This window comes from Mirounga leonina, unplaced genomic scaffold, assembly GCF_011800145.1.
Source record: "Mirounga leonina isolate KUSES-001 unplaced genomic scaffold, KU_Mleo_1.0 Mir_82, whole genome shotgun sequence".
Lineage (NCBI taxonomy): Eukaryota > Metazoa > Chordata > Mammalia > Carnivora > Phocidae > Mirounga > Mirounga leonina.
This window is the reverse complement of record NW_023270825.1, coordinates 53,791,484-53,816,210: the sequence shown is the minus strand read 5'-3', so window position 1 is coordinate 53,816,210 and position 24,727 is coordinate 53,791,484.

The following is a 24,727-nucleotide window of genomic DNA, read 5'->3' as shown; positions in this document are numbered from 1 at the left end:
TTTATTTGACAGAGAGAGCACAAGCAGAGGGAGAGAGAGGGCCCTGCTGAGCAAGGAGCCCAAAGTGGGACTTGTCCCAGGACCCTGGGATCATGACCCGGGCCGAAGGCAGCCGCTTAACCGACTGAGCCACCCAGGTGTCCCTCCATAAGGTTAACATCTTAAATAGCCATGGAAAATTTGTTAAAACTTATAAATCAATATTGATAAAATACTATTAACCAAACTATTGACTTCGCTTGGATTTCACTAGTTTTTCCAAGCTTTTTTTTTTTTTTTTCCTGTTCCAGGATGCAAACCAAGATACTACAATGTATTTAGTTTTCATGCCTGAGTCTCCTGCAGTCTGTGTCTCCGTCTGTTTTTCCTTGTTTTCCATGCATGATCTTGATACTTTTGAAGAGTGCCTTAGTCTCTATTCTCCTGAGAAATCACAGGAAAAGGCAATTATTTAATTTACTTAAGTCATATGTTAGTTCTGCTATTGAATGCTATATATTTTGAAGGGTTTTTTTCTGATAATGACTAAAATAAAGTAGTCATTTTATTAGGTTAAAAAATATTTTGCTAAACATATTATCTCAAGTCTTTGTGAGATGTCCTTTATCACTTGCCAGGAAGTTATCATTTTGGCATCTCAGGCCAAAGTACAGGATATTAAATCCTTTTCATCCTCATCATCTAATTAACTAACTGCTCAATTTCACATTGTCACTTTTCTTCCAAAATCTCGCATTTCAACTAGAATAAGAGTTAAAACCACATCCTATATCCTCAAATCTTCTAATTTTTCACAATATCCTTTGCTCGAGCTTTTCATTTTTAAAATGTTTTGATTATATGTATACCAAAGTTGTATAGTTACATATTTAGCACCTTGTTAATTTGTCAAGGTGCTAATTTGTCAAGGTGCTTGTCAATTTGTATAAGTCATTGCTAAATTACTTTCTCTTCAATGATAGTAGTCATTATCCTATTGCTGCATATTTTGGAATAGATAATTATTTTTCTTATGATTAGTTGAATTTTGCTGGGTCTAAAAAATGTAAACATTTATTCTAGTGGCATATATAAAATAGGATGCACTTTTAAACAATAACTCAACTACCTTGATTGGGAGAGTATCATGGGAAATTTTACATATTTGATTATAGAAGATTTAAGTTATTTTTAATACTCTGTTTTCTACTGATTTTACTTCCAAATTTTTAAGAAAAGTATGTTCACAAGGTTGACAAAATGAGGTAAAAATCACAAGGTTAAAAAGTATGCTCAATTAAACAAATATTCTACTTTGTTCTACAAAGATTACCTTCCCTGAGTTTTGAAATCTATAAACAAAGCTGTTGGAATGCTTCATTCATGTTTCTGGCATTAAAACCAATACATAATTCAAATTAAATGCTCCAATAAACAAAGCTCTAATTTATTATTTTATGTGACTGCATATTTAAGAAATACCTGTTGTATTATTAAAGTTACACCACCTCATTTTTCTTTTATCACTCATTTTGTAACCCATAGAGGTACTGACATAAAAGCAAGTCAAAAATTTAGGAAAAAAAAAATTCTTTATCCATGCTTGTTACCAAAAACCCGAGTTCAGCTGCCCATCGCTCAAAAAGCCAATACTCAAGAAATGAGTTTTGATTGAAAGGAGTGTGAGCTTTATTTAGGAGGCCAGCCAGCTGGGGAGAAGGTGGACTCTTGTCCAACACTGAGGTTTCTGCCTGGCCCAGGGGTTTTTAAAGGGGTTTAGGGCAGCTAATCAGTTCAGGGAGTGCAGTGGTCTGCAACATTTCTGGATTACAAGCAAACTTGGTGCCAGCTACAAACCTTACGATGGTACTCAGAGGTTGTGCAAGGGGATCTAGTGCCTTAGTGCCCAGAGGTTGTGCAAAAGGGGCTTGGGGTCTGGTTCCTTGGTGCTAGGGGTGGGGTTGTGCATGAGGGTCTGGTTTCTGTTTCATGACATGTAGAAGTTCTCTGTTTTTTGTTTAGGAAAGAATGCATGATCTATAGATATACAAAGAGAGGTTTAACTAATCAATCATGTGGGCTATGGGTGCTTGTTGAAGCTGAAACACTATTAAGTGGGTTGGCGGGAGGGGTCAAGGCAAAGCCATGCTCAGTAATATGATTTAGTTTAAATATTTAAATATAAATCTATCTTGTAGCCCTAAATGTGCAATTAGATGTAGAGAGCTATATAACTTATTTTCATAACTACATATTTAAACTTGAATTTATTTGTCAAATTATATTTATACTCACCTGAGTTTCAATTAAGAGTGCTAAGTAGTGTACTTTTAAAAACTGAGATGTAATTTAAATACCATAAATTCATACTTTAAATTAAACAATTCTTTTTGTTTTAGTATATTGACAAAGTTCTGCAACCATCCTGTCACCACTCTTTAATTCCAGAATATTTCATCCCAAAAGTAAAGTACATACCCATTAGTAGCCCCTCCCTTTTTTCTCCTTCTCCAATCCGTGGAAATCATTAATGTAATGTTTTTATGGAAATGCTAATTTTGAGTTTACATATAAATGGAATTACACAGTATGTGATTTTTGTGTCTGGTTTTGTCACTTACCATAAATGTTTAAAGATTCCACCATGATGTGGCATATATCAGCACTACATTTTGAAGTCTAAATACTATTCCAGTGTACAGATACAGTATATTTTATTTCTCTTTTCATCAGTTGATGGACATTTGGGTTGTTTCCCTTCTTTGGCTGTCAAGAATAATGCTGCCATGAACATTCATGTACAACTTTTCATGTGAACATGTTTTCAGTTTTCTTGTGGATATACTTAGGAGTGGAATTGTTGGGTCATACGCTAACTCTGTGTTGAACTTTATTGAGGAATTACAAAACTGTTTTCCAAAGCAAATGCAAGCTTTTACATGCCCACCAATGTGTATGAGGCTTCCAATTGCTATACTTCCTCACCAACACTTGTTATTGTCTATCTCTTAATTACAGTTATTCAAGTGGCTGTAAATTGTATCTTGTTTTGATTTGCATTGCACAGATGACTGAAACTGCTATAAACCTTTTTATGTGCTTCTTTGCCATTTGTATATCTTATGTTTTAGCACTAGCTTTCCAATATGTTAGGAGAAATATGGTAGGTCAGGGAGCTAGAATAGCTGAAGAAAGTTGCAAACTTTTAAAAATCTTTCTTAATCTCAAAATTATTGAATTTACATTTAGTCAGCCAACAATTTCAATCAATATAAAGAAACCACAATAATAGCAAAAACAACTAAGAGCTATACATATTAAAAACCCATTATTTGCCTTGTTGTCTAGATGAGCACTCGTCCTTGTAAAAAAGATTGAATCACAATGAAAGTATTTGAATTATCTAAACTTTAAGAGTCCTTTTAACCAAAGCAATTTTTATTTCTGTATTCGTTATGTTTATTCTCTCTATATTCATCCCAACAGCTCCATCATAACTGACTTATAAAATGCTCTTTTCTTAGATCTGTTTCTTTGTCTTACTGAATGCTTAAAAATATATAGCATTCAAATTATTGAATGGTTAAATATATATACCTAAATTATACAAAAATTAATATATATTATAAAAATATAAAACTAATTATTAAACCAAAAGCAACTCTGATGAAAGAGTCAAAGTTTTACACAGAAGAGGAATAATCTAATTGACCGATAAGACATGTAATAAATTTTTAAACAAAATTTTTGTTTGAAAATAGTAATGAGGGCGCCTGGGTGGCTCAGTTGGTTAAGCGACTGCTTTCGGCTCAGGTCATGATCCTGGAGTCCCTGGATCGAGTCCCACATCGGGCTCCCTGCTTGGCAGGGAGCCTGCTTCTCCCTCTGACCCTCCCCCCTCTCATGTGCTCTCTCTCTCTCATTCTCTCTGTCTCAAATAAATAAATAAAATCTTAAAAAAAAAAGAAAATAGTAATGAAACCATCAGTAATACTGAAGATAAAAAATGAAAATGTTAATTATCAATTTTTCTTCTGAGGTTTCAAGAACTTCCATATAAAGTACACTTGGACATATTTTAAATAATCTGTAAAGAATTGAGTACCAGAGCTACAGAAGTTTCATTAACGTTGTTGTTAACCCAGCTTTCTTTTGTACTGACTGCAAGAAAGTTAAATGAGAAATCGCCACACATGAGTTATCAGATTTTAAAAAAAAAAAGTGAACTTTTTTAGAGTACATAGATACCAAGAACAATTCAGACTTTTTCATTCAGACAGAAGTTGGAAGCATACCTATCACTTGTGCTGTCCACTGTCACCTTCTAATGTATCTAGTTTCTAGGGCATCCTACTATAAGTTGCTTATACCCCAGCGTGCAAGAGTGCCAAAATTGATCAATGATTAGTACTTGCTTTTCATTTTTTTTGCACTTGTCACTACAGAGTTTAGCGATAATTCATTGCTATCCTTATATTCTACTTTTTAACTATTTTACCAATTTATCTTGTATATTGTCTATCACCTGCATTAAAATGTAGTTTTCATGATGTCAGGGTTTTTTCCTACTTTGATCATAGCTCTATTCTCAATGTTTGTAAATATGCTTGGTGAAGGTATGTGTTCAATAATTATATGTTGAATAGAATGAGTCATTCTTAGATTGGAATTTAGATATTATTCATATCACCACCCAACTCTTCAACAAATATTCACTCAGTATCTAATATGGGTAAGGTACTCTGATACAGTGTGGAAATACATGAATGAGCTTGTAGTCTTGTCCAAATGTTATTGAAATTTATGGAATTTTGTCACTATGTGTCATATATAACAAATCTTAAATTTTTGCCGTATAATGGAAGATTTTTAAATTGGATTCCATTCTGGATTAATGGATGCTTTTTCTATTTTGCTACAAGGCATATTTCCTGACCCTGAGAAGGTTTATTAAACCACTCAATGGTAAGATAGAGTTCTTCTCCCAATATTTGAGTGTTTGCTTACCAAGAGTCCGTTGATTGGGCCACAAAGCTATTTATATCAATTATAGGTGTTATTGTATTTAAAAATAGTCTTATATCCTATAGACCAATGAAATATGGGTATAAAATAATACAAATTGTTCTTTCTATAGGAAATAGTTTGAAAGGTTCCTAAAGATTGATAAATGGGATAAAATCAAATGCTGTTAGATTAGGTATGGGTAAGAATTTTTTAAAGCTGGTATAAAAAATCTATAGAAAGTGATGTCAGGTAAGTGTACTTCTCACTCTGCTTTAAGAAAAAAACCTGAAAATTATATATTAAACTAAAGCACATACAAATAGGTCATATATGTAACATTTTTATGATTCTCTGAAATAAATTTGTTCTTTCATATGCAGATTTTGGGGGGTATGATACAATAGAAAAACATGTTAGAGTGTTTAACATGAGTTAAAAGATTACTTGTGCCATTCATAATCTTTAAGAATCAATATCAAAATAGCTAATTTCATGTTCTTCAGTTTTCTAATCTGTAAAATTTTGTGATGTTTCATAACATAAAAAACAAAGTAAATGCCAAAACAAGATCACTCAAAACTTAAAGATGATGTTGCAAACATTTAATTCTTTCTTAGAAGTTAAAAGTAAATTTCAAATAATGCAAAACATTAATTGCCCTGAGAGTCTTCATCTTTGTGTTTTATGAGAAAATTTGCAAACATAGATCAATTTAATTCAGTTTGCTTTGACCTTGGTGAAATGGTTAAGAATGTATTGGAAAGCCATTCAAGCTGGGTGTTAGGGTACATGTTGTTTCATATAAACTCAATTCCTTTGTTTAATTATGAATACTTTTGGTTTTGCTGGTATGATCAAAATCACCTTTGCTAATTCTACTAATTAAGATTTCAGTTAAAAAAAAATGATTTCAGTTATTGAATGCATACTGAAGTATTCCCATAACAACATTCACATATTTTTGTATTTTTTTCTACTAAAGTACTTATAAAAACGGTAGCCTATAGAGAATAATGAAATATTGGAAAATGCAGTGAGTAGTAGGAAATAGTAATCAAATAAGGCAATATTCAAATTTCATAGCGGGTTAACAGCACTCCACAGAATCACATGTCAAACCTGCCAATGTAAGACTACCATTTACTCAGATGGCATTAATAAATTCAATGTATCCACACTTAATTTGTACTTATACATGTGATCCATGAATATTCAAACATTATTTTTATATATGTAAATACTTGCAGTGAAACAGAATATTAAGTATCCCTAGGTAAAATCTATAACATTTAATATATAATATATAATTAAATTTATGGAGAAGAGTTTTGGAATTTGACTTACTAAGGAGATTGACTTGTATAAAATGTAACTGAAGTCTTGAATATTAAATATACATTTTTTTCTAATCACTGTTTCCCACATTCTTGTCAGAATACAACAGAAAATATATGCAGAATAAAATGAAATACTGGGGCGCCTGGGTGGCTCAGTTGGTTAAGCGACTGCTTTCGGCTCAGGTCATGATCTTGGAGTCCCTGGATCGAATCCCGCATCAGGCTCCCTTGTCAGGGAGTCTGCTTCTCCCTCTGACCCTCCCCCCTCTCATGTGCTTTCTCTCTCATTCTTTCTCTCAAATAAATAAATAAAATCTTTAAAAAAATAAAAAAAAAATAAAATGAAATACTGAATCTTGATGAAATGTTTTAAATCATACCACCTCCAACATATTCATGTATATTTTTAATATTCTTTAAATATGTTTAAATATTCTTTAGGATGTTTAAATTTTTTTAGTAAAATTTGCCTTCTAACAAGATACAGAAAATCCCATAGTAATTTTTCATGGGGAAAAAACACACCACCTTTCACATTTGTATTTATAAACTTAACAATGGATCAATAGGCAGACATTTATTTATAAAGCTCAAGGTAAATACCCCATAAATGTCTGCACAAGGGAAATGTCGTGTTTTTATCTCTGTTTCCCTAACCTGTAAGAACTGCTGGAGGAAAAAAGAGGACGTAAGTGATAGTATTGCTGAATAAGTACTGAATAAATGACTTACACTCAAATGATTAAGGTAAAAAGGAGGAAGAAAGGAGAAATGGATAGAAGGAGAAAGTGGAGAGTGAGAAAGAGTCTTGTTGACACCAAACACAAATTTGACTTAAGATGATGGTAGAAAGTTTGAGATTTTGAATATCTCTTAAGAGATAATTTAGTTGATCTTTAAAAAATACATTTATCCTTACTTAGAAAAGATTTGAAGTGGTCTTGAATCTCTACTAGCTTTTGATTAAATTTGCAATGATAAAGGACACCTGTTAGATACCTATCACAGCTCAGTAAGGACACCATTCTTCAGTCCAGACAAGAAAGTAAATGTAGAGCAATAGAAAAAGGTCAATTTAATTATAGATCTTGAGCTATATAAAATATTCTAATACTTACAAATGGATTATTTAAAAAGTACTCAGATCAGAGAAAAATATCTGTACAACTTTGAGACTATTATCCACTATTAATTGCCAGGTGAGATTTTATTGAGCTGATTCATCAACTTTTTTTCCAATTCTGAAACTAGTTGTTTTGGTGCTGATTGTTCCTGAAGCTCTTCTTCACTTATTTTCCCTGATGTGCTAATATAAACATACTTGTCATTAAATGCAACAGAATAACAATAGATCTAGAAACACCCTAAGATTACAAAACATTATTGTAGAATTAAATATTTTCATAAAATGAGTGGTAGAGTTTTAATAATACACATTTTTTTTTAGCTTTAAGACTATAATTTTTCTTACTTCCCTTTTATTAGGGAGAGGGTTATATAAAGATGACATTTAAGATTATGTGCTACATTTTTACAAAAAATCTTACTTTACCATAAATGAAAATGTATATTCTATAAAGGCCAGGAAATCTAGAATAATAAAGAGAAAGAATTTTCAGGATTGATTGATAATTTGTCCCTAGGAGACAATAATGGGGGAAAAAAGGACTAGGAAAAAAACAAGTGTTATTAACAATTTTACTTAAAGTTTATTTAATTATATGAATTTTTTAAGTGTTGAAAAAGTCATCTTTATTGGATTCACTGGTCCTAGCATCCTCTTGTCAAAATACAAATTCTCACAGAATACCAGGATAGAAAGAAAAAGATACAAAGATTATTAAAATTTGGGACTATTGCCTCTTTCTTGTGTGTTAAAGATATATTGAATGTCTGTCTGGTGAGCAAATATTTAAATTTATCAATGTTTACATCTTAATGTATAAAATGTTTGGAATATTCTAGTCAAAAAATTAATTAACTTTGATGTTGTGTTGAAACTCTTTTATTATTTTGAATTTGATGTTGGGTACATGACTATATATATTTTCCCAAATCATAAAATTGTATGTTTAAAAGGGTGACTCATACTCTATTTAAATGTCTCAATAAAAATGTATAAATTATAAATTGTTTTTAGTATTCATTATAGAGCAGACTCTATATATATAATAGGAAAAATCTCTTGCAATGCAAATAAACTGCATAGAATTATTTTACCATTTAAATAATGACATTATAATTTTGAGAAATAATTTTTAAAAATGCATTTTAATTATTTCTCTTTAAAACACTAAATGTAAGGGGAGCCTGGGTGGCTCAATTGGTCAAGTGTCTGACTCTTGATTTTGGCTCAGGTCATGATCTCAGGGTTGTGAGATTGAGCCCTTCATCAGGCTCTGCACTGGGTGTGGAACTTGCTGAAGATTGTCTCTCTCCTGGGACGCCTAGGTGGCTCAGTTGGTTAAGTGTCCAACTCTTGGTTTCTGCTCAGGTCATGATCTTGCGGTCCTGGGATCGAGTCCCACATTCAGCTCTGCACAGAGTCTCCTGGAGATTGTCTCCCTCTCCCTCTGCTCCTCCCCTGCTGGTGCTCTCTCGCTCTCTAAAATAAATAAACAAAATCTTAAAAAAAAAAAAAAGATTCTCTCCTCCCTCTGTCCCTCCACCCACTCATGCATGCATGCGTGCATGCTTGCTCTCTCTCAAAAAAAAAAAAAACCCACAAAACACTGTAAGATACACATTTCAAAGATCAAACTATTGACTTACTATATATTATGTGATAACTTTAAATATTTATATAGTAAATAGACTTTATATGAATTTTTCATTAAATACCAGAATCTTTTTTTTTTAAGAGACTGAAATATTAAATATCAAGGTCAATTTCTTGGCTATCATACTCAGCTTATATTTCTCGGAATTTTACAACATAATTATACTGTTAATTATTGAAATTCTGTAATATATAATACAATTTTATTTAGGAATTATCTCAAACTTATAGGAAAGTGCAGTAAAGAGAACTGGATTATAATCTTTTTTTTTTTTTTTTAAGATTTTATTTATTATTTGACAGAGAGAGAGAACACAAGCAGGGGGAGGGGGAGAGGGAGAAGCAAGCTCCCCACTGAGCAGGGAGCCTGATGCAGGGCTCGATCCCAGGACCCCGAGATCATGACCTGAGCTGAAGGCAGCCGCTTAACCAACTGAGCCACACAGGCGCCCCATGGATTATAATCTTGAAGTACTCCAATCCTCCTGTGTTCTAACAGAGTTTGTGTAGGTATATTAGCTTCTTTCACCTTCGAGCTTCTGGTGGCTCCCAGCAATTCTTGGCATTGCCTAGCTTAGCAGCTACATCATTCCAAGGTCTGTCTTTATATCCTCACAGCCTTCTTTTTGTGTGTCTTTGTGTTTCCTCTTCTTATACGAATACCAGTTATTGAATTTGGGGCCCACCCTAGATCCAGTGTGATATTCTCTTGAGATCTTAGCTAATTACATTGTCAAAGACCCTAATGATAAATGAAGTGACATTCTAGGATTCATTGTGCATATGATTTTTTTTTGGGGGGGGGTAGGACTGAAATTATTTATCCTTAAATGTTTGATAGAATTCATCAGTGAAATATTAATATATTTTCGGGAAGTTTTTCTCTAAGACTTATTTATTTATTTTTTTTAGTAGTTTTAGTTTCATAGGAAAATTTAGAGGGAGGTACAGAGATTTCCCATGTTCTCTACCCCTATACATGCATAGCCTCCTCCATTATCAGCAGCTCCTGCCAGAATGGTACATTTCTTACAACTGATGAATCTACTTTGACACATTTTAATTACCCTTAGGTCCATACTTTACATTAGGGTTCACCTTAGGTGTTGTATATGCTGTGGCTTTGGACAAATTTATAAAGGCATGTATTCACCATTGTAGTACAAAAAGAATGTATTCATGATGTTAAAAATCTTCTGTTCCCTATCTATTCATCCCTCCCATCCCTGAAACCCTGAAAGTCTATCTTTTTATTGTTTTCATAGTTTTGCTATTTACAGAATGTCATATAGTTGGAACTCTACAGTATGTAGCCTTTTCAGAGAATTGGCTTCCTTCACTTACTAATATAAAATTAAGTTTCCAGGGTGCCTGGGCATCCAACTCTTGATTTTGGCTCAGGTCATGATCTCAAGGTTGTAGGATCCAACCCCACATGGCTCTACACTCAGCAGGGAGTCTGCTTGTCTCTCCCCCTCCCCATCTGCCCCTCTGCCAGCACACTTTCTCTCTCTCTCTAAAATAAATAAATACATTTTTATAGAAGACTTCTAAAGTCTTCTATAATCTTTGATTTTTTGTCTCCTTGATCTGATAATTATAGTCGTAAGTATATTAAGATTCCTCATAACATAGTAGATTAATTCATTTCTTCTTATGTCTATCATTTTTGAGGATTATTCTTTTAAAACAAAGTTTAATATTTTTATGTTTTTGGTCACTGAAACAGTTTTCATTATATATTTACTACATTTCTTTAAGTAATTTAAGCTTCAAAATTTTTTTTTTTTCTAAATAATATACAGGTTCTACTTTCTTTTAGCTGAATGCCTCCTGATTGAATCTCTCTATGGACTTTTTTGTATAACAAAGATTAGAAAATGGACAAGAGGGACACCTGGGTGGCTCAGTTGGTTAAGCGTTGGACTCTTGATTTTGGCTTGGGTCATGATCTCAGGGTCCTGAGATCGAGTCTCATGGCATTGGGCTCTGCAATGGGCATGGAGCCTATTTAAGATTCTCTCCCTCTGCTCCTCTTCTATATATAGATATAGATATGTATAGATAGATAGATAGATAGATAGATAGATAGATAGATAGATAGATAATATATATAATATAATATTATATAGTCTTAGGATTAGCTTGGAGAGTATAATTTTTGGAAAGAATACCACCAGATAAGATATTCTGCCCCATCTATCTTTTATTTTTGTCATTTCCTGGAAAAAGTACAATCCCCCTGCCTCTTAAGAAGGATAGTGATTAGAAAGCTTAAAGTAAAACCATGAAATATAATTAGTGTATTAAATATTTCAGCTTCGGGGTTTTTGTTTTGTTTGTTTTGTTTTTGAGAGAAAGAGAGAGAGAGTGCTGAACTTGAGCTTGAGCTGAGGGGAGGGCCAGAGAGGGAGAGGAAGAGAGAGAATCCCAAGCAGGCTCCACACCTAGGGTGGAAGCATCATAGGGCTCGATCTCCTGACCCTGAGATCATGACCTGAGCTGAAATTAAGAGTCAGAGGCTTACCCGACTGAGCCACCCAGGCTCTCCTTAAGTTTTTTTTTTTTTTTTTTTTAACAACAAAATTTTCTGCTTTGTTTTCTTCTCTGGATAGTGCTTCCACCAAGTCTCAAACATACTGCATTTTCTTTTGACTTAGACCTTTATTATCAGGAATCATTATATATACACAGCTGGAACAGGTTAAATTTACCATATTATTAAGCAGAAATTATTAAATGTACTGGTTTCTCAGGCTAATATACTTGAGATAATCTAACACTGTACCATCCCAGTATCTAGGTAGTGGTAATTAAATGCTAAATAAAGATTTAATTAATATAATTATTTTAATTAGTGATAGAATATTATCTGTTCAAAAAAGCTGAAATAATATGTTTATAAAAATAGAATGCCTACTCGTAGGTTCAGTAGATTCAGCGCATATGGATGAGATGGCATTTACAGCAGGCCATGGTTGGTATGTGGGATATGGAGATAGAAGAAAAAATAATTTCAGTTGTAGGTAAAGGGTGAGCAAAGTCACCATAGAGAAGTTGTGGTTCTTTGATAAAAAACTAACAAAATATATTTATGCAAAATATCAATAGTATTAAGATGAGTTTATGTCCTTTCAGTGTATATGGTGGGTACAAATATCTTGTGACCTGTCCCATGTCTGTCATTCCTCTCATCCTTGTTAATAGATCATAATTATATTGGTGCACTAAAATGACCAGCTGAAAAGCTATTCTACATTCTTCTTGCACTGGCTGCTGCCATGTAATTAACCTCCTGTTTAACAGATGTAGGAAAAGCTGTTGAGCAGATCTTTCATAAATGTTAAAGGTGGTAAGGAGGGGGTTGACTTAGCCTGCACGTATCTTTTGTTCATTGCCTTTTCCTTTCTTTTATCTTATTTCCTGCAATATTGACATTATGAATGGAACTCCTGTAGTATCTTGGAACTGTGCATGAATAAGTACATAAGTACATAAATAAGAGTCTGGGTTCGTAAAAACACTAAAGGGCTTTAGGACTAGCCCTGGACCACCAACTTTGTATTTCTTCTTATGTGATAAAGGTAACCCCCTAATTTTTTCAAGCCATGCTTTTTCAGATCCATGTTACCAGAATTCAGATGCAGTTCCTTGCTTATATAATATGAAGGTCAAATTTTATTTTTAATTATAATTTATAAGATACATATCCTTTGAAAACAAAACTAAAATTAACATTCCCTTGATAAAATATTACTTTATGTTAGTAATGAAAACTATTTTATCAGATAGTTTAAATACTTAAATATTGGAAATTAAATATTGAAACCATATTTTTTTTCAGATCCTAGTTAACACATATTACCCCAAATATTTAATGCATAGTACTTATACAGTGCTACAAAAGGTTGGTTTGTTTGTGTATTTTTTCATGGGGTAAATCAGCATTAATGAAGTACAGAAATATACATTCTGGGGTTTTCTATTTAACTATGGACATTGTAATAAAATTGTATACATTGAAAGAACTCTATTTTTTTAAAGATTTTTATTTATGTGTGTGACAGAGCACAAGCAGGGGGAGGGGCAAAAAGGGAGGGAAAGAGACAAGCAGACTTCCTGCTGAGTGGGGAGCCGGATGCAGGGGGCTGGATGCGGGGGGCTGGATGCTGGAGCTGGATGCGGTGCTTGATCCCAGGACCCTGAGATCATAACCTGAGCTGAAAGCAGACGTTTAACCTACTGAGCCACCCTGGTACCCCTGAGAGAACTCTTTAAATAAATACTGGCATAGGAATGGTGAACTGAATTGCATATAACTTATACCTCACCTAAACTGCACAGAGAATCTCATGTGATTCTCTTTTTTTTCCTCATGTGATTCTTATGAAGGGTTTAACATTGAGTCATTTATTCACACAAATGGATTGTAAATGCCATAAATATGAAAGTCTATTGAATGAAATACCACTTAATTTTCTTTTTATGATAAAGGAAATAGTTGTCAGAACCACCATGTTGAAACGAGTTTTGGAAGTTCGATTGTGCCTGTTCTAGCAGTTTGCTATTGTGACTATTTCATAGATTTGTTTTTAAACAAACTAAGCTAATTTAAGGTTGATGATGAACCTGTCAGCTATGGAATTCTTCACTCCATTATTCTTCCATCTTCTCTGTGAGGATGATCTCAGTGTGTATCATTCAGTTAAACGTTATCTATAGAGCTGCCTTTACTTATCTTGAAAACTGTTTTTGTGTGCCCCAATTCAGGTCCATACAAAAGCTTTGGCTCAGGGTTGTTGGGATGGTTCTGTATGCAACTCCTGAAAGGAAACTGAAATCTAGAGAAGTATAATAATATCATCATTATTATTTCATGTGTTTCACTTAGTCATAATACTGCATTATAGCATATGCCTTCTGGAAAATTAACCAGAGATGCTGTATGTGCTAAACCTGCATGAATTCTCAAATGTATTTAATGAAACTATTGCTACTTCGGCCAGTAACAGATTTTTCTGTAGGATTAAGTGGGTTCCAATGATAGCTGAAAGATTTGTGTTAGTGGGACTGCATATTCTGGTCAGTATTTGGTCCATTTAAACTTGAATGAGAGTATGCCTGCATGCATTGCTTTTTCTGAGACTTTAGAAAGAAGAAAACCCTCACAAACAAGAACACCATGCATTTTTATCAGCTTGCTTAGAGAAATAGTCTGACACAATTTATTTTCATTTTGTGTCTCTCAAGGTAAAGTACATGCTCCAGGGTAAGGAAAGAAACAGGGAACAGATCTTTCCCTGAATTGATAGACATGACATTTGTGCAAGTCGGTAGATAGAATGATTCATAAAAATGGACTAGGAAGGGAGAAAGGGGAAATGTAAAAGCTGGAACTAATGTTATCAACTCAATCTGTTATCTGAGCTCACAAGTTAAACATAGTATTGCAGTGTCAGCATTTCTCCAGGAAAGTAGAACGCTATAAATATCCACTGCTTGGAAGCAATATTTGACCTATAAAGAACCACCATCCCAACAGTACTTGCTGCAAAAATTGGATAATGGTTGTCTGCAAAGTGGCAGGCTTTCTTTGGAGTCTGGGCTGAACAGAGTTCTGTGTAAAATAGTAATAGAATATGTTGTGAATTTTCAGGTTGTGACTGACATGTTTTGTTCATTATACATTTTCAAGAATTACCAGATTTAGCTCAGTATCCTAAGCACTGTCTTAACAGAAACTGATATTTCAATTCCAAACTATACTAAAATTCTAGTTGGATGGCGCAATCCCATAAAACCTATAATCCTAATGGATGGAATGGCACTATTATTTCCTGTTTCAAAGCATGTGTTCTTAGGGTTAATGACTTATAAGTGTTTAAAACACAAGTTAAAGAATATTTAGAAATCATTAGGCTTATCTTAATTTTGGTTTTGTTTGTGGTTTGGGCAGATCAGAGAAATGCTAATGGCACAAATACTCCAGTATTTTCCCTACTGCAGAAAACTATGTTGATTTTTTTGATCTAGCAGCACTGTTTTTCACACTTTTCAAAGCAGAACATGAGAGCATTTGCATTAGGCATCAGTCTCAGAGCAATAGATTTATTTAAAGGTTATTTACCATGCTCTTTTCTGAAACAATTTCTGAAGATTCTCTGTTAGCAGCACTGTCTGCTACTATTCTAACATTTGATTTCAACTTATTTAACTTCCATCCAACCTGAAAAAAAGTAATTTTAGTCATGTACTCTTCCACAAATGCCCATCTTCTCTAAAATTCTTATTCCTTGTTATGCAATATTTTATAATAAAAATGTTAATTATTTTAAAAATATCATGATTCCTCCATAGTTGTCAAGACAAATAGTTTAATGTTTTGATTTTCTTGATGAAATCTTTTTTAATTACTCTTATTTCTTTACCTCCTCATCTGTTTTATCATTGTGACTTTGTTTTACCCTCACAATGTATCTCAAAGGTGACCAGTTGTGAGCACTCCTCCAAAACTTCCTTAGTTATGTCTCCATTATGTCTTGCATCAACTCCAACAGCACCCTCTAGCAGATTTCCCTGCTTCACTTCTTTCTCACCTATAATCCACAGCAGTCAAAGGGACCTTTAAAAATCTAGTTTATACTATCACTCTTGCCTGTAAGCTCTCAGAAAGGTCCCATATTAGAGTAAATCCAAACTCCTTATCCCTAACTGGAAGACCCTGCCTACTTCCTCAAACTGATTTTACATTATCATTCTCCTAATTCACCAGAATTGCATCACCGTTCTTTCTGTTGCATCTTCTTGCCAAATCTCTTCTCAAATCAAATTTTCATTCTCAGAAAACCCTTCACCATTCATCTATTTAAATTGCCCCCACTAACATACAGGCTTTCAGTTACGGAATGAATAAGTCATGGGGATGAATGGCACAACACAGGGAGTATAGTCAATGATACTGTAATAGCATTGTGTGCTGACAGATGGTAGCTTCACTTGAGGTGAGCATAGCATAATGTACAGTTGCTGAATCACTAGGTTGTACGCCAGAAACTAACGTAACATTGTGTGTCAACTATACTCAAATAGGAAAACTAAAATTAAAAACAGAATTACATTTTTACTATTATAAATAAATAACACCCACTATTATGAGGTGCCCCTGCATACATTATCTGATTTTAATTTCTTCAAATTACATGCTAAAATATCACATAGATTTAGTTATTTTATTATTTGGAATATCTCCTATCCAGTCTGAGAATATAAGCTTTATTAGAATAGATCATCAGTAAGTTGTTGATCATTTGAACAAGGCAGAAAAATGTTAGGAAAGGAAGATAAAAATTACAAGAGAGAGTGAATTAAAAAAGGTTTTCAAACAGCAGATAAGATTTAAAAGAAAAACAAAAGAAATAGTAATCTCTCTTTTCCCCCATGTTCATAATTTTCTTGCATTGTTTACTCTAAATGTAATATCATCCCCCCACTGCTATACAAGTCCAAATTGTCATAAATTTTTAAGGCTTAAATAGAATTTTTTGAGTGACATTTTCCAAGATGTCCAGGGCTAAAGTAATTTCTTTTACATTAAAATACTTGAAACATTTTATCTGTACTTGGTTAATACTACTTAGCATCAGTATAGGATGTAGCTCTGATTTCTATTTCTATACCCCTACGGTCATGATTGCTTCCATATTATGATTTATTATTGACAAAATAATGGACAGGGATCAAACATGTATTTACTGGAAAATAATTTATGTCCCATGCTTTCCAAATCAGATTCATGATGCATTAACACTTAATTTCGTGCCACTATTCAGGTGATCATATACATTTTTAAAACTTTCATGTTTATTTGAAAAAGTGGAGATTACATATTTAAATAATATTTAAATATTTAACTATACATATTTTCTCCCATTCCCTTTGTTTGTATACTTGTTTGCCTTTTTTATTTCCTTCTAATTGTTTTTGAATTAAGTGTATAAATTCTTCTTGGCCGCTATCTAGAATTTCTGAGAGAACAATCTCTCAAGTTTGGCCATAATTTATCAAGAATTTTATTTAGTGAAATGATACTTCCCATGATGTCAAATAGTTTAAATATTTCAATATTAAGGGCAGTGGTTTTGTTTTGTTTTGTTTTGTATTATTGATCAAGCAAATACAGGTGATTATAGATCTAGATATATCAATACAGATATGTATTTAGATATGCATAGATGTGTATTTGGATATATAGATATAGATATTCACTTAGATATGCATAGATGTGCATTTAGGTAGATAGGCGTTTATATGGATAAATAGCTAGATATAGATAAAATTTTTTCCTAATACTTAACAAGGTAGGAGCATGTATGGAAGTTTTCCTTCCTTTTACATAACAGCCTTAAAGTGTTTAAACTCCTTGGTTAGGATTACTAAGAGAATAAATTCAGAACAAATATCAAACTCTGGTTTGTCTGGCTTCAAAACTCTTGATTGTGCCCTTCCATCTCTGGACACTCTCTTTGCCTTCCAAGAAAGTAGCCTCTGTCTACTTTGAGAATATCATCCATATTTTCCTTCTGTTTCAGGATCCTAGGTACATTAACTCACCAGTATTTCTTATTGTCATCTAGAAAGCACATACATACACCTTAATGATGGCAGTTGGGCAGGGTTCAGTTGCTACAGAAATGACTCATGGGACCAAAATAACAATTTTTTACAAATTTATGATTTATTAAAAGAATATTTTACCATATAGCAACATATTTCTTAAGATAGAATTATAATCACGGTGCCTGGGTGGCTCAGTCAGTTGAGTGTCTGACTCTTCGTTTCAGCTTAGGTCATGATCTCACAGTTGTGAGCTCAAGCCCCACATAGGGCACTTAGTGTGGAGTCTGCTTGAGGTTTTCCCACTTTCCCTCTCCCAACTCATGCTATCTCTCACTCTAAAATAAATAAATAAAATCTTGAAAAAAAGAAAATTATAATCACATTGAGAGGCTGTCTTTGAACAGCAAGAGTTCAAAGAGTATGAGTTCAATCTCCAACCATTTTGCCTTTGCAGGGGTACCGCAATATGCTTTCTCTTTTGGGCCAGGGTCAAATATCTCATAGGTGGAACACTATGGAACCACGGAGTCCAGTATAGTGTATAGGCTCAGACTTCTATCCTGTAGATCACATTGTCTTGATTTTACTTTGTAACTTGCCCCAACATCAGAGCCCTCTCATGGGTGTCACAGAGACACATGCTTATCCTCAATCTCCATTGTCAATAAACGATGCTCACAAACTTAAACTGATCTTTGTACAAATGGTTATAAGGTAACAACTAATGGGTAAGTTGATGCCTTGATAAGAGGCTGATATCATTCAACCATCCATTATTTCAGTAAAATGGCTCAGGACAATTCCAGATCTACTGGAATTAACTCTCATGGCACAATATATGTTGTAATGTTCGGAAAGCATTTCTTTTTTAAATCAGAAAGCATTTTTAAACACTTTTTAGCTGATACGGTGCAATGCAACTGAGTATGTTAAAGCTTACTCTTTCTGACAGACCCCAATCTACCAGTTTGTCCCAGTCCCTAAGACTGACATATCCAATATTCATGAGGTTCATATATGTGATTTCTCATTTTAATTTATGTATGAGTATTTTTATAGAAATTGTCCAGTCTCCAACCTTTTATCAGCCAGTCCTTTCCTTTTTTTATTTTAATATGAAATGTTACTTGTTAACTTCATTACATAGATTAGATTAAAAATGAACTTCTCTACTTAGGAAAAAGGTAAAAGGATTTTCTACTCCCACTGTCTTCACATTCCCATCCCCGTATGGTCCCTGAATACCATCAGGCAAATCCTAAGACTCCTTGAAACGCAGCTTGAAAATTAGTGCTCCAACCCAATCCCGTTGTATACAATATGAAACTGAGACATGTTGAGGCCAACCTTTATTTGAGAAGAAGTGTTGCTTGTTAGTGAGGATGTTGATAAGAATCAGATTTTCTATCTAGCTTCCCACTGTTCTTTTCAAATAGAAGTATCAATAGCTGTCCAAATGGCACATAGATAATATTTTTTTAGAAATAATACTAATTATTTATAGAGCAAAATTAAATGGTGATTATAAGACTGTTAATTTAAGTGATTAAATATGGTCCTATATATTTATTTAATCTTTTACTTTGCAGGGCTAATCTTCTCTTTATCAGTAAATATGTTCAGCTTATGGAAAAGCTGAACATAATAATTGTTATTTAATTATTAATTAATTAATGTCTAAATATTTACTACCTTATCTGTTGATTATCTATGTGCTAGTCTCATTTAATTATCTCTTCTAAATGCTTCTTAATCTGGTGTTTATTTCATTAGTTTTTTTTTTTCTTTCATAGGGGGACATAAAATAATGGTGTTGTCTTAGAGTGGATGATACCTTAGTTTCATGAAATACATATATTTAGAAGGAGTTTCTGATGTCACTTAGGAGAGCATGTTAGTTGTGCTTGAGAGTTCGTTCAGTTACAGGTTTAACTTTACCTAAAATTCACTCAGCTTCACTCAAAAAATAATGTTCTCTGTGGCTTTTTGCTACACCTAGTCTCTATCCATTCTAATACTATGGTAGATTGAATTATTGTTCATAGTTATTGGGCCCCTTCTCTGTAGGCACAGAAAGGTGTGCTCTAGTGTAATCCATGCTAATCAACCTGCAGCTATAACTTGCTGCCAGGATAAAACAGTCCTGACCACTGCCATCTGAATTGCCTCAACTCCAATTGAAATCAGATTTGGCCAGATGACTTCCTAGGGCAACAGAATGAGAGCAGAAGTGATAAACTTTAAATATCATTACATTCTTTGCCATTGCCTTTTTTCCTCTACCATAACAATTACATGACCCAGCTGAGGGTGGCTCCTTCATCCTGTGTCCAAGAACGAAGACTTTTGGGACATGTTGGGAACTGACTGAAATCAAACATAAAACAAAAACAAAAAATAACTTCATGTGTCAGTCACTGAAATTTGGGAGTTGCTTATTTCTACAGAAGAATTTAATGTGAATTGACTAAGATGAATTTATTTATGAAAATATTCATTTTTGTCACTTAGGTAAGACAATTTTAGCATTATGAAATAGAGTTGTTAGCATGGCAGGGAACCCCCTTCATGTAGCTTATTTTCTTGAGGGAGAAACAAACAATAAACACATAAGTAAATAAAAGAAAAATATGGTTTCTAAGAGCATTTGGTGTTATTGGCAATACATAATAATGTGTCTTTGAAACTAAGTAGTTCTAGGACTTGAATGCGATGATTAGGAAGGTACTTCTAAGAGGCATAAATTTGAGCTAAAAATCTGAATAACGGGCGCCTGGGTGGCTCAGTTGGTTAAGCGACTGCCTTCGGCTCAGGTCATGATCCTGGAGTCCCGGGATCGAGTCCCGCATCGGGCTCCCTGCTCAGCAGGGAGTCTGCTTCTCCCTCTGACCTTCCTCCTCATGCTCTCTGTCTCTCATTCTCTCTCTCTCAAATAAATAAATAAAATATTAAAAAAAAATCTGAATAACAAGAAGAAACTACTAATATGAATATCTGAGAGCATAAGCTTCTCAGCAGGGTTTACAGAAAATTCAAAGACTAGAAAGTAGGAATGGAACATATTAGAAAACAACAACAACAACAACAAAAAACCCAGTAAACATGGCATATGATGAGCTAGGAAGGCAGTGGCAGAAATGTATTTGAAGAGGTGGCAGAGGCCAAGTTACATCAGGCTTTGGGCTCAGGAAAGGTGTGCAGTCTATTCCTAGGTGAGTTCACAATAATCATCCCATACCTGTAGCATGCTTTCAGTACATAATACATCAGTGCCATCATTAATACATCCTGATATCATTAATTTATTCCATTCAGTTCTTATTTCCCGATCTGTGTCTTTCCTCTCAATTTCATTGTCAGCTTTGGTCCTTATCTCTTAGGCTATGCCAAAGATATGGACTTGGGGATTCCTCCTATACTACAGTATACACTGACCCCTCTGATATATCTCTTTTTGTCACTTAACACTTTAGTTCAATCTAATCTCACCTCCAGGGACCTTCTCTGGTGCCAACCTCCCCGTGGTTAACTAGCACGCCTGATGAATTCCATCTCTTCTTCTAAGAAGGAAATACAAGTCTTTCTTTTTTTTCCTTTTTTATTTAAATTCTCAGTCAAATTCAAGTTTTTATTCAGAAAGGTATTCTCTCTTTGGATGGTGGAGAATCAGTATGTAAGTTAGTTTTAGGGTCAGTTATTAAAAAAAAAAAAAAGAGTAAGCATCAACCCTGTCTTCTGCATATGATTACTATAAACTTAAAATATTTTATCTTTAGCATTTTTTGAAAATGAGAAATCAATTTTCTGTTAGTTTAGGGCATAAAAATAACTAAAACTAAGATAATAGTTATATCTAATTAATCACAAAAGGATAAGAAAAATCTCTTTAGTCAAAAGTACCTGGATTTGGAGTAAAAAATATTGTCTTCATGTGTAGCTTTTAGCAACTTATTTAATAATCCTGAGTATCTACTTACCCTGCATATAATTTTGGTCCTCCAATATTTGTGAGCATCAATCAAGAATACATGTTCTAGCAACTAAATTTCAAGGTCAGACAATATTTATGTGGAGAAGCAGGATTAAACTAAAGAATTTTTACGCATGAAGAATATGATAGTGAAATTAAGACACATTTGATTCTGAGCTGCTTAGAAATAATCTAATTTTCAAGATTATTGTATATATTAATAGAATAATGAGTGCAGATAAAAAGTTCAGTACAGCACCTAACAGGTATTAGTGTCATTAAATAATAATACTGCATCGCTTTCTGCCTACTCAAGAATATTTTTTATGGTACTGAATATCCCGGTCTGAGAATTCTTCACATTGGAATTTTATATTTCATGTGAAGATGTAAAGGGATTAAATCAATACTGAATTGCAAAATTATTTTGGCTAAAAATATATGTTGGCTAACAGATCTAATGTGTTTTTCCAAATAATCTTAAATAGATTTTCCAAAAATTTTCTCTGATTAGGTGTAAAATTGGATAGAAATTTCTGTCTAGACCCTGGTCCCAGTGAAGATATGCTATTCACATTATGGCCTGTTCCCCTGGCTAGATCCTTCCTGCTGCTGGCAGGAAATATAGAACAGCCTGTAGATAACCCCAAATTAGAACTTCCAAATGCTGGCAGGAAATGTTCAGTATCTGGCAACTGAGGCTCTTTAGTATTTGCCTCTACCTCTTTTCAGTTTTATTTGCAATATTCCAAATCATTAGATGTCTTTTACTCATATGCTTCTATTTACCCTAAACAATTCACTTTGCCTGAAATATATCTTATCATATGCAATGAAAATTTTCAAGACATAGACATATTTCCTGAAGCTTATAGTAAAAAAATTATACTCTGAACATGGAAGAATCCCTATAAACCAGCATACTGGCAGCCTATGGCCGACTCAGGAAAGCAATCATGGAAGAGGAGCTTGATTCAATTTAGATAAAAGGAGCTCCTGTCATTATCTATAAAAATGTGTTTGATAGGTACTCCCTCCGGATGGAGGTGGGGTGATAATTAGTAATTTGAGGAAAAGGGTTGCTGTAATCAGGAAGAAACTAAAATGAAATTCACTTTTGAATCTTGTAGGCAAACCAAGCTTTTATTTTTTATTTTATTTTTAGTATCTCTTTTATTTTTTTAATTGAAGCAAAATTAACATACAGCGCTATATTAGTTTCAGGTGTACAATATCATGATTTAACATTTCTATATATTTCTCAGTGGTCTTCAAGATAGGTATATTCTTAATTATCTTTATCTATTTCAATTACTCCCTACCACTCATCTCCCCTCTGGCAACTACCAGTTTGTTCCTGTATTTAAGAGTCTGGTTTTTTGTTTCTCTCTTGTTTTCTTTGTATGTTCATTTGTTTTGTTTCTTAAATTCGACATATAAGGGAAATCATATGGTATTTGTCTTTTTCTTACTGACTTATTTCACTTAGCATTATACCCTTTAGGTCCATCTATGTTGTTGTAAATGGCAAGATTTCATTCTTCTTTGTAGCTGAGTAATATTCTACTGTGTGACTGTGGAAAGAGCCAAGATGTCCATCGACAGATGAATGGATAAAGAAGATGTGGTATATATATACAATGGAATATTATGCAGCCATCAAAAGGAATGAGATCTTGCCATTTGCAACGACGTGGATGGAACTGGAGGGTATTATGTTGAGTGAAATAAGTCAAACAGAGAAAGACATGTATCATATGATCTCACTGATATGAGGAATTCTTAATCGCAGGAAACAAACTGAGGATTGCTGGAGTGGGGGTGGGGTGGGAGGGATGGGGTGACTGGGTGATAGACATTGGGGAGGGTATGTGCTCTGGTAAGCGCTGTGAATTGTGCAAGACTGTTGAATCTCAGATCTGTACCTCTGAAACAAATAATGCAATATATGTTAAGAAAAAAAAAAGAAGAAGAAGGTAGCGGGAGGGGAAGAATGAAGCAGGGGAAATCGGAGGGGTGGACGAACCATGAGAGATGATGGACTCTGAAAAACAAACTGAGGGTTCTAGAGGGGAGGGGGGTGGGAGGATGGGTTAGCCTGGTGGTGGGTATTGAGGAGGGCACATTCTGCATGGAGCACTGGGTGTTATGCACAAACAATGAATCATGGAACACTTCATCTAAAACTAATGATGTAATGTATGGGGATTAACATAAGAATAAAAAAAAATATTCTACTGTGTGTGTGTGTGTGTGTGCGCGCATACCACATCTTTTTTCCATTCATTTATGGATGGACGCTTGGGTTGCTTCCATAACTTGGCTATTGTCAGTAGTGCTGCAATAACCATAGGGGCACATATATCTTTTCAAAGTAGTGTTTTCTTTTTATTTGGATAAATACCCAGTAGTGGAATTACTGGATCATATGGTAATTCTTTTCTAATTTTTTTGAAGAACCTCCATATTGTATACCACATTTCTCTAAGGAAAACATACAGATGGCCCACAGATATATGAAAAGATGCTCATCCCAAGGCTTTCACTCGTTCTTATGGGCTACGGGTGGATTCCAGTTAATATATTATTCTACATATGCATCTTTGTGTAAATATATTAATTGGATGCTTTTGAATTTCAGGTATTTCAGAGAAATGGAGAGTATTTTAATATAATATGCTTCTTAATTCTGCCTAACTAGGTAAATGATTCAAATGTATACTTCTAAATGTATTCCACTAAAATACACAGTCAGATCTGAGTTCAAATTTTGGCTTAAAATAAAAAATAGAAACTAGCCTGAAAATTCTCAGAGCAGACAAAACCAGTTTAGGCATACATACAAAGCTTAATTTAGCTTGTTTTACAAGACTAACGACCTGGTCATCTCTTGTTTGTGCCTCCAGAATTCACAAGTGAAATTTAAATGGTTCCCCCAAACGGACATGAGGTGGTCACAGACGAAGTCCCTGTCATTTAGGAAATTTCTAAAATTATAACCAATCACTGTGAAGAATATAGAGTCACTATCTCCTCACT